Genomic DNA, 11302 nt, shown 5'->3' with positions numbered 1-11302 from the left:
TTTTATATTCCATTTGTGGTGATAAACACTTACATAGTACTATTATAAAAATGACGATAACGGCAAAGGCAATCCGTTGGCGGGGGAGATAATATTATAAATAATATTATGATTATGATACATAATAACGTAATAAAATAATAATAACAATAATAATATTGTTATGGAGTATCGACGATAAACGATCGCGAATCGTATTAAAAAATCGCAACCTATTGCCGAAGAAGCGTTTTGGTTTGGGGTTAATAATAATAATAATAATAATGACGAACGGAATAATAATTATTAATAAATATTAAATAATAACAACATGACATTATAGTATTTTATGTACCACGGTCCCAAGAAGACGCGGTCGTACCGAACAGTTACCGGGTGTCGGCGGTAGGTGGCATTGCCGTCGCCACGCCGCCGCCGTCCCGTCCGGCAGTCTTTGGTCGGTGTGCCACCGCCGCTGAGGAGCGCGCGCGATTTCCATTATTATATTTTTTTCCTTGTTTCTATCCCCGTCCGATTTTATTCGCCCGCGTCGCGCGACCAGTTCACGTCCGTCGACCGTCCGGTCTCGTCCGCCGATCGTGTCATCGTCGTTGCCGTCTTCGTTTGCCGGTCGCGTACGAAATCGTTCCGCGTTTCTCGATCGGGAAGTTATCGTTTTATTTTTTATTTTTTATTTCTATTACCGGTTTTTTCGTTATTTCTGACTTTGCCGTGTCCATCGGCCCTTTACCGTTTGAAATAAGTGGTGTCCGGTGTCACCGAACGACGGAATAAAAACGCCTGGCGAACTTTTGACGGTGAGTACGACACGAAATATATGTATACATAATATATATATATATATATATATATATATATATATATTTATTTATTCGCATAGAGTTGATTATTGTCATCTCAACGATGACCTTTCTATTCACCCCTTTCCCCCGCGACCGTTTATTAATCGGCAATCGCCATGTTTTTATTATTATTACGTTCGATGACAAAAACGGAACGACAAAACATTTTTATCGATCGATTTGATTTTATATTTTAATTATTTTTGTCCGATCTTGAGGAATTTTCAATATAGATGAGCCTTTTAAAAATCAACGGTTTTTGTCTGTTATGGTACAATTTACTTTATTATTTTGTGACGTAGGTATTCTCTGTAGTCGTATACCTATAATAATTGTATACATTTGAATTAATTGGTGAAATTACTGAAATGGCAGTTTGTTCGTATACGACAACTGATTTCACCGTTATCTCGATTTAATAATTATCTGAGGCACGCGACATTTCTGTGCTTTATATGTAAGTCGATTAATTTTTCAACGACGAATGTTCCTTGACAATTTAAATAAAACGTTATGAATCATAAATCATTGAGATTATAATTATAGGTACCTTATAGTTAAATAAAATTAAAAAAAAATATATTATTTTTCGTAAATAGGTACTAGGTACTTACTTTGATATTATCGCGATTATTTGACAATATTATAAAAGTTGTGTACTAAAAGGTATAAGATATCATAACAACATAGTATGTAGATAATTGTGTGCTTTTGACTATTTACTTGCATTGTTTACTTACTATAAATTAGATGGCAACTAATTTATTTTTGACATGTAGAAGATATTCTAAAGAATTGGGAAACTTTTTACCGATATAAATTGACAAAAGGTAGAAATTTTAAATCTGAACTAAATATTTTGTGTATTATATAAAAGTCATTATAATTCATAACTTACAGTTAATTATATTTTCAAATTGAAGTTCTTGAAATTCGTTTTTTTTTTGACAAGTACCTATACCTGTTTATATTTTATTCAGAGAATGTATTAAATTTTACATATCTATAAAGTTTAAATTAATGTAAATTTTATTTTTCAATACGATCATGAATTTAATATTTTTGAATATTTTTATTATTTATTATCACGATAGTTATTAAAATTAGTGTTTAAATGGAATTGTAACGTGTCTGTATATTATATTATGAATTAAAAAAGTCGGTGTATCTGTTATTTTTCAAAAAAAGGAATAACAATTCATCTTTAGAAGCTATATACGATAAGGTTCAACAACATTTCGTGGAAATAAACCATATTGTATCATCGATTTCTAGAGTCGCGTTAATAGGAAAATATAAAATTATCATAATTGTATATTAAATAAAATAATATGTTGACATAAAATAACAAGTTGATTTTTAATAGAGTTTATCAATTATTATGTTTGGCTGGGTTTTAATTGTTCTAGATAATATATACCTACAGAGGGAACGAAAAAAATATAAGTATTAAAAATATTAATATCAAGTGGTACATTTTGTTTGTAATAATAATAACTTCAAAATATTATAATAATAAACTTCGTTTTAAAAACGTGTTGAAATAAGTAGTCTGTAATTACTTATATGTACCTAGGTAATAAAATTAACTAAATTATTAAAAAAAACTTATTATTTTATGCAAGAGCTATAATTTCAAATGATAAACTATAATATTTGATAATATAATTATTAATTATTAATTATTATCTATGATTCTGAATATATTATTTCATCACGTAATAATGTACTAAGAAATATTTAGATTGATATCTATGTACAATAAAAATGTTATGAAGGTAAGTGTAGATGAAAGTTTAAAATAAACTAGATGATGTTTACTTACTTACAAATTTTCTAAATTTTTTACTATTTTTTTCTTATAAAAAAAGTTGATAATTTATAATATATATTAATTATCAATAAAGTAATCATTACAATCACTCAATAGGTATTATCAAATACATGATTCAAAAAAATTTTCATAAAATATAAAGTAGGTATTATAACTAATATAAGTCTCAGTACATAAATTTAATTATCCTATGTATTATCGGTGTAAGTTCATAACAATCGATTATTTTTTCCAGAATTATTATAGTTAGGTATATTTAAATTGTTGTAAATAATTTAAATAAAATAAAATATCAATAAAAAAAAAAAAAAATTTTAAACACATTTTTTAAATTATATAACAAGTAGGTAAGTAAATATTCTAATTAAAAAAATTATACCTACATAATTTAATGCACAAAAATCAATAATTTATTATACATTTATAAATCCTATTAATGTTTAAAATAAATTAAAGATAAATAATTTGTTATAGTCGTTTCTCAATAACATATAGGTTGTATTAATTTTATAAAATTATTTAGGAGGTATTTACGTTAAATAAACAATAAATCCATTTCGGTAGATATTGTGTAGGTATTTTAACAGACAGTAATTTAAGTAACTATAGTGCTTAAAGTTCTATGTTGTATAAATGTATAGTGTATAATATTACCTAATACCGAGCCTAATACCTATTTAACTTAAAAAAAATTAAAAAGGTTACAGTTTAAAATTAAGTAAAAATAAGTAGGTATCTTATCATATAAACGATATTTATATAAATTAGTTATTTGAAAAAATTAAGGTTAAATTATTTACTAATGATAAATTCACCATGATCACCATATCGTATGTAAATTTTGGGTAAAAACTTATAGTTAACTTTATTTTTCAATAAAATGTGGCTATTTTTAAAAACTACTAAGATAGATATCCGATATTTCAATATTTATTTAAGATAAATTCGGATAAATTTAATACTTATCGTTCATTGTATGGAGAATATATAGCAGTAATATATTATGATATATTAGTAGGTATAATTATAGTATAGATATGATATGAACTATGTATATAGTTCGTTATATGCCATAATGTTTTTTATATAGCTGTCTATTTTATTTGGTATTGATAATCCCTGTATATTTAATGTAATGAACCATATATCAAGTAAATTTATGTCGTAAATAATATGTATCTAATAAATTGTATTAGGTAGGTATCTAACTATAAATTATTTTTTTTCTTATAATTTAGTTTTCTGGGCAACAATTGAAACTGAAACTACGTGTCTTCACTGTTGTACTGGAATTATATTTCATATATTATTATAATAGGTATATAGTTTATTATTTAAGTATATATTTTGTATACGTATTACATATACAATAAACATGACTTATGTATTACCTATACATTGATATATATTGTCTATTTGTATTTATGTTTAATGACATGATTTTTGCCGCTCAAATCATAAACGAGGGTTATAAATATACATTTAATATTAATTAAATATTATAGGCATATATATATATATATATATATATACATATACACAGTGAAGAATATGAAGGAGGTAGCAGCATTCATTAAAAGTTGTGTTAAAACTATATACAATATGCTATAACTGAGGTGTTTATATAGTGTATATAAAACTATATTATATATTGTATATGTATATATTTATATTAAAATTGTAATTTGTATGTTTAGATAATTAATTGGGCAGAGTGGGCAGGCTCAAATATTTTTTTATACACAAATTAACAGTTTATTTTATCATATACCTAAAACTACTTAAATCCTTTACCCTAACGTTTAGCATTAGGTAGTGAAAATATATGAAAAATTGACAATCGTTTGTTAATACTTTCGGTGGACCGTTTGATAATTATTAATTAATACCTATGTGATCTATGTGATCAATTTAAAACGTCTTTCTGTTTCAAACTGCAGTCCTTAAAGTGTACCTACAGTATATATTTTAATCATATAATTGAGTTTGTCGTAAATATTATGGTAGGCAGATGCTTGATATCGATGTACCGATCTATTTACATTGCTTATGACTTTATGAGTTATGGTTTCATTGAATATTTTTTTTTTTTTGTTTTATATATATATAATTATTAATGTCATGTATTCTTTTTTTTCGTAAAAACTTAATCCCAAGTACAAAATTCGTTTAATCTAGGTCTCTATTCTTCTTTTAGCGAGTGTCGAGAAACTCAATTACATCAACAACAACCCATTTATGATTTTTATTACACTTCCAGCGTTGCGATATTATTATATTCACACATGTATAATATATATGTATAAAAAGCGGGTATATATAAAGATTAGTTCTCTAATGGTAACTTTGGCCCACCTGCTTCTTGTAAAATACATATTGTAGTTCGTTTGTTCGTGGCTGAGCTGATTAAATTAAACTATAGAGGTCTTTCGCACCCCATAAAAAGCGCCCACTGTTTTTAATGGACGCAATATTCCAAACGATTGCAAACAAAGATGGCCATCAAAAGTGCTTTTATATTTCAACGAAATTTGTAATGATATTTCTGTTATCTAAATTACACTATCAGAATTATTGTTTACTATTTTGTATTTATAATTCTGTTTAAACTTTAAATTATTGGATATAATATGATGTATGCATCATGTTTTTAAATTATATATGTGAATTTCGTTTAAAGGTCTAGTTATGTGCTTATTATACTTTTGAATGAATATTATTATATATCTTGAACAAAATCATTTTTATTGGTCGTTGGATTTTATTTTTAGATTCTGAGCTGATCGATCAATGTTTTCATCAATGATGTTTGCTTCTTTTGTATCTGCACATATGATAATATAATGCTTTAATCTGCAACTTTAAGAGTGGTTTCTTTCTAATAGAACATTGTATCTAGTTAGATAGAAATTCATAATAACTTTCAAAATAACCGGTAAAAAAAAAAGTAAAACAGTAATTTTTGACAAAGTTGTTTTTGTTTATTTTGGTGTAACTCAAAATGTTACTCAAAAACGAAAAACCGTTGATATTTGAAATATTGACCAAATATTTACATTATATGTATAATATAATTTTATAAATATGTTGATAGCTATTTATAGATATATTTGAAATTTTCCATGGTTTTTATTATTATAATGTCCATGAAACATTATTGTTAGGTAAAAAAGCTTGAAAATTTAAGAAATGAAACTGCAAAAGCTATTTTTTTATAGATTTTTATACTGCAATACAAACGTTTTGTAATATTTTAGATTCAAAATAATTCATAATAATTTTCTTGAGTTAAACTTAAATAAAACCAAATATATAATTTTTAGTTTACAAAATATGAACATCAATAGCAATTTAAAAATGTATCATTCTTTATTATGTTTACTATTTATTTAAATTTATTTCTCAAGTAAATATTCGGAAAAATTAAACTATTTAAGTCATTTAGGGTTGTATTTTGTCTTCAAATTAAAATAGAATTATCATAAAGATTATTTATTTTAACTAATTAGTAATTCTTTTTATTTTCCGAAATTTAAAAAATATACATTTTAATATAAATTTAAATACTAGATATGTGTAAAATGTTTAACTCATCCAAGTTCATAAATCTTTTAGTGTTAGAAGTTCGTTTAATACAGCTATTACAGTGTGTAAATAGATTTAAAAACAAATATTAATTTGTTTAGAGATTATAATCATTATAAACATAACGCACCTACTAAAATTATTCTAAGTTCTCATATTATTTTTATATTATGTAATTATTATTTAATCTAATTTTATTGATTCTTGTTATAAATATTATATACTACTTATTAGTGTTTAATTTTTCTTCTTTGAAACTGATACATGTTTATATATTTTAATGATGTATAATTAAAATCTAATATTAACAACTATACACTTTTGATAAAAGTACAGCTTAAAGGAGGTATGCAAAAATAATTTATGTTTTATGTTTATTGGTATATATGTGTTTGTCAATAATAATAAATAAAATAAAAAGAAACAAGTTAGATTTGTTGACTCGCATACGCATTGTTTTACTAAGATGGAAATTTCCGGAACGTGAGTTATCGACAGATGTCGATGAGTTGAGTGGAGGTTGAAACAGAAAAACGATTAGAGTGTCCGTCAAAGTTGTTTGCGCTTCAGAAAGCTCGCATCGCAGACGAGTTACAAGTTTTATATAATCAATTCGGCTCGACGGCGACCGGCTACTGATTGATAACATTGTGTCAAGTAGTTCTTCTTTAAAACGATCTTTCCAGACGTCCTCTTATTATGGTTACGCGTAATCGATTAAAAGACGTTTTTCTCAACACGTGAATATCCTTAGCTATATCAAGTCCTTTTTTTAGACCCTAACACAAATGCTGTTAGAGGCATTTCTCGCCATGCCCATAATTAATGGTACACGCGTTTAATATAATTTATATCACTTGCTCTATCGTTATTTAATATTATTTCGCATGTTTATTATTGTCACGGTCAACTTCTCATTATGTCTTGTATTTATATTCTTTATAGTTATAAAATGTATACATTTCTTTTAATATACATTTTTTTTTTTTTTTTTTGATAAAATGTTCGTTAATTTATACTTTGTAAACGATGAACAATCGACCTTAAAATATATTAATATACATACACTTGAGAAATGTGTATTATAAACTACCAAACAATTTCGAGCTGTCACAATAAAGATAACTTTATACTTTTTTTTATTAAGATTATTATTTACATCGTAATTAGGCCACGCGAGAGTAGTATTAGAATAAAAAGAGGTATCATTTATGAAGTGGAAAATGGTCGACGATTACAGACACTTTTGAAGCAAATAAATCCTTTGCAGGTATTGTTATTTTTATACGTGTGTATAAGATTAATAATACTATAATAATGGCAAAAACAGTTTAATAAATATGCATTTAAAACATATTATCTATGGTTATTAAAAAATCAATAATAAATCTAATACGTTATTGAATAAACTATATAGTCATTAGTATTATATATCAAGTAACGGCGTTTAGTTAAAATGATAAATGCAACTATAATATCTCATGTAAATTAAACACAAATAAGTGTCAAGTAGGTACGTAAATTGTCGTGTCAAGTATGTAGACACTTTTAATCAAGATATAGATTATTGGCTAATGATAAAATAAATAATATGTATCTATATTGCATATATGGATATATTATTATATTATTAGTACCTAAGTGAACGAGTTTACAGGTCAAATAACTTCGATTTATTGATTACCCAATTGTTCCTTGGGTCTAATAGAAATACAACGGTTAACACGCTCAAACCAATCATAAGTACATGAGGTGTGTGTGTATAATAAGTTTTGTGGTTTTGTGTCGTTTTATATATTTTGAACCCTTATTACCATTATGTTTAAATTACTGTTCAATTAGATGTGAGAGAGTACGTCATATTACACGACATATTTGATAAAAACTGATTTATTAATTTTTTTAAAACACAATAATATTATAATGAATTATATTTTGATGATTTAATCGCATTAGTTTTATTGTTCGTCATCAAATTATGTAGGTACGTAATTTTCTTGTTAAAATAGGTGATCGGTGTCAATAGTTTAAATGATTATTTATACAATATATAGTTTAGATCCTATATTATTGCACCTGTTTAAAACAGGAAGTTTTATTAAACTATACAAGATTATTATTTATTGAAGAAAAGTGAAAACGGGCTTGTGTTCAGGATATATAATATACTATATAGTTACAAAAATAATAAAATAATCTTATATCCCATAATAGTAATAAAAATTGAAGTTTATATTAAATAATAGAAATGGCGGATCGTTATTGACAATCTTCCTTGTAAGGATTATAGCCTAGTTTATAGGTTTGTTTTTAGAATAATTGGCTGTGCAGAGGGTGAATGAAAGAGTGTTATGAATTATGAATACTTTGAGCAAAGACTTTTAAGTTAATATAAGTTTATTAATAAATATAATTGTATAATACAGCTAGGTGTTACCTGTATTATTTTTTAAGTGAATAGGTATTTGTTAACGCTTCTAAAATATAAACAAAGTTCCAGATGTAATTTATGTAAGAAAAAAAGTTTTTGTTTCACAATTTTCTTTGTTATCTATATGCTTATATGTTAACATATTTTTATATTTTTTAGGCTGTGTTACCCTATTATAACTTTTTTTGTATGGTAAACTTTTTACCATATTATAGTACATATTATGTCTTGCTGATATACCATAGAACTAATTCATATTCTTCTGAATTTTTTTAGAGATTTTATACATTAGTGAATAATATATATTTTGATAAAAAATCTCTTCGGATCAAATAATATTAGAATTTAATAATGCCACAGGTATTTAATTATATTTTATCTATACACATATGTTGATCAAAGCGGATAATTTATTACTTAATGCCAAAAGGAGTATTGTATATAGACACATATTTATATGATTTAATTAGATTTTGAGTGATGATAATAATAATAGTCTGAACATACATTTCGATAATGAGAAATAAAACAATACGGTTATAAATAAAAGCAAAGAGATAATGTTAAAGATTCTTTTTATTTATAGCTTTTATATACTTACATTTTTTTTTGTGGTCTTGTCTTTAGTTTTATGATTATTTTTGATGTGCATTGAAGCCAGCGGGATGACATTGAGGTCAACGAAGGATGAAATTATTCTTTATATGCAGCCAAAGCGGTGCGAGAATATATTTTAGCAAAAGTATTGCCCCCGGGAAGACGATATCATAGTAATAATATAAATGACACTGGTACAAACAGTTCTATAGTAACCGGAAAGTATATATACTGAATACTGATATTCCAACCAATGGGATTTTGAGTTGAGTAATTGATTTTTATCCTTAATACACGTATCTGTGATACCTAGTGTAAATTAATCATCTAGTCGATATATTATGTATTTTATTATATTAATATTAGTAACTGTGGTCTAATTATATATTTAAATAACATTTGAACATTTACCTTTCATAACTTTAATATATTTATATAGAAGCATAGGGCGCAAGCCATTAAAGCCAATGCCAGCAATGTTATGTAAAATTAGTATGTATTGTTGTTTCTCAATAAACGATTGAAATTTCAGGGAAGCACTACGAAAGTAGTTCTCTTACCTTGATAGTCCGTTTAAACCTGGGAAAAACAATTATCTAGACGGCTGTATAGACAATAGACATATATTATGTTAAAATTTATAACCGATAAATTAATTATAATGAATAGCTTTTAAGATTTTTTTTTTGCATAGAGGACTTAAAATAATTCTGTTAACAACACAATTTTTTCCTATCATTTTTTTTTATCGATAATTACTTTATTTTTGTCCAAATTTCAAGGAATATTTTAGTAAAACTTGTAACATAAAATACTTGTAACTGGGTTTTAAATTACTTTATAATCAATGCTTAATTTTTTTACAAAAGCCCTTCATTTACATAATATTAGCATGCGATACTTTAGTTCTGTTATATTGAAGCGAATGAGGTCAAAAGCACTTTTTCGTTTTTTACATCTTTACTATTATCTAAATTTACTGATATACTCAAATTCAATAGTTAATACATTGTAGGTTATAATCGGCACACTATGAAACTATAATATGTTAAATTATTATTCTCCAACTCATTGAATTTTTAAAATTCTGTTGACGTAATATTAAGTATATGCTTTAAATATCTTATCTTATATTATTTATTATACATTATACGCCATAGTCAAATACGTGTATCAATAAATATAGAAATTGACGTTTCTCTATAGGTGAATACATACTCAAAATGTTCGAGAAACTATTTTAAATCTCAGGTCTGGAATTAATATTGTAATTATTTGAAGTTAGTATTGTTTTAGAAATTTAGAATCCAATAATTTATCAGCTTAAAAATATCGTGTAATTTCGAAATATTATGGATAGGAGCAGTATTACAAGTCGATACCTATTATATTTGTATATTTATATTTATTCGTAATTTAGAAAAAATATGATAATTGTTCAGCTTTATTGAATAGTTATAAATTATAATATGTGTATATATATATATATATATTATAGTACCTAGGTATATATGTAAGTATGTCTTTTAATTTCGTATTATTTCGAGATTTCTATTAAAACAAATTCTTCAAATAAATAATCATATTTTAGTGAGATGAACGACAATTTGTAGGTAATAGCTATATGTAACATATACTATAGTTTAAATGTTATATATATTATATACATCTATATATGTATATATAATATAAGTCTATATATGTATATATATATAATATAATAGTTATGTATTATAAGTATGACAATTCTATGTATAAAAAAACCGAATAGTCGTCATATTTTGCATCTACCGTACGTTCTCGAACGTGAAAAAATTCGTTCGGTAGGTATACGAACCCGCAAAAATCACATCAGGTAGTAGACGTGCTCATATACACTATACTAACATAGACATATACCTACAACCTAACCATAACCATTATTATCCTATATACCTACTCGCGATCAACCGGCCACATGCGTCGGCGAACCGTGTAGGATGCACACACATTGAGTCAACGTCCTCCGCGCGT

General features: G+C 25.5%; 1 protein-coding gene across 3 annotated transcripts in view; it reads left to right on the top strand.

The window, feature by feature from the left end:
* The first annotated feature begins 443 nt into the window (after positions 1 to 443).
* LOC132919436 (putative polypeptide N-acetylgalactosaminyltransferase 9) overlaps positions 444 to 11302 on the top strand; it is a 120481-nt gene continuing 109622 nt past the window's right edge. The window contains exon 1 of one of the 3 annotated variants that reach the window (XM_060981061.1): positions 444 to 797. The gene's annotated coding sequence lies outside the window, so the exon portion shown is untranslated. The remainder of the gene's footprint in view (positions 798 to 11302) is intronic. The other 2 variants (XM_060981071.1, XM_060981042.1) reach the window with 2 other exon arrangements.

The sequence above is a fragment of the Rhopalosiphum padi genome, chromosome 1 (assembly GCF_020882245.1).
Source record: "Rhopalosiphum padi isolate XX-2018 chromosome 1, ASM2088224v1, whole genome shotgun sequence".
NCBI lineage: Eukaryota > Metazoa > Arthropoda > Insecta > Hemiptera > Aphididae > Rhopalosiphum > Rhopalosiphum padi.
The sequence above is the reverse complement of the archived record's forward strand: the minus strand, read 5'-3'. Positions and strand labels throughout refer to the sequence as shown.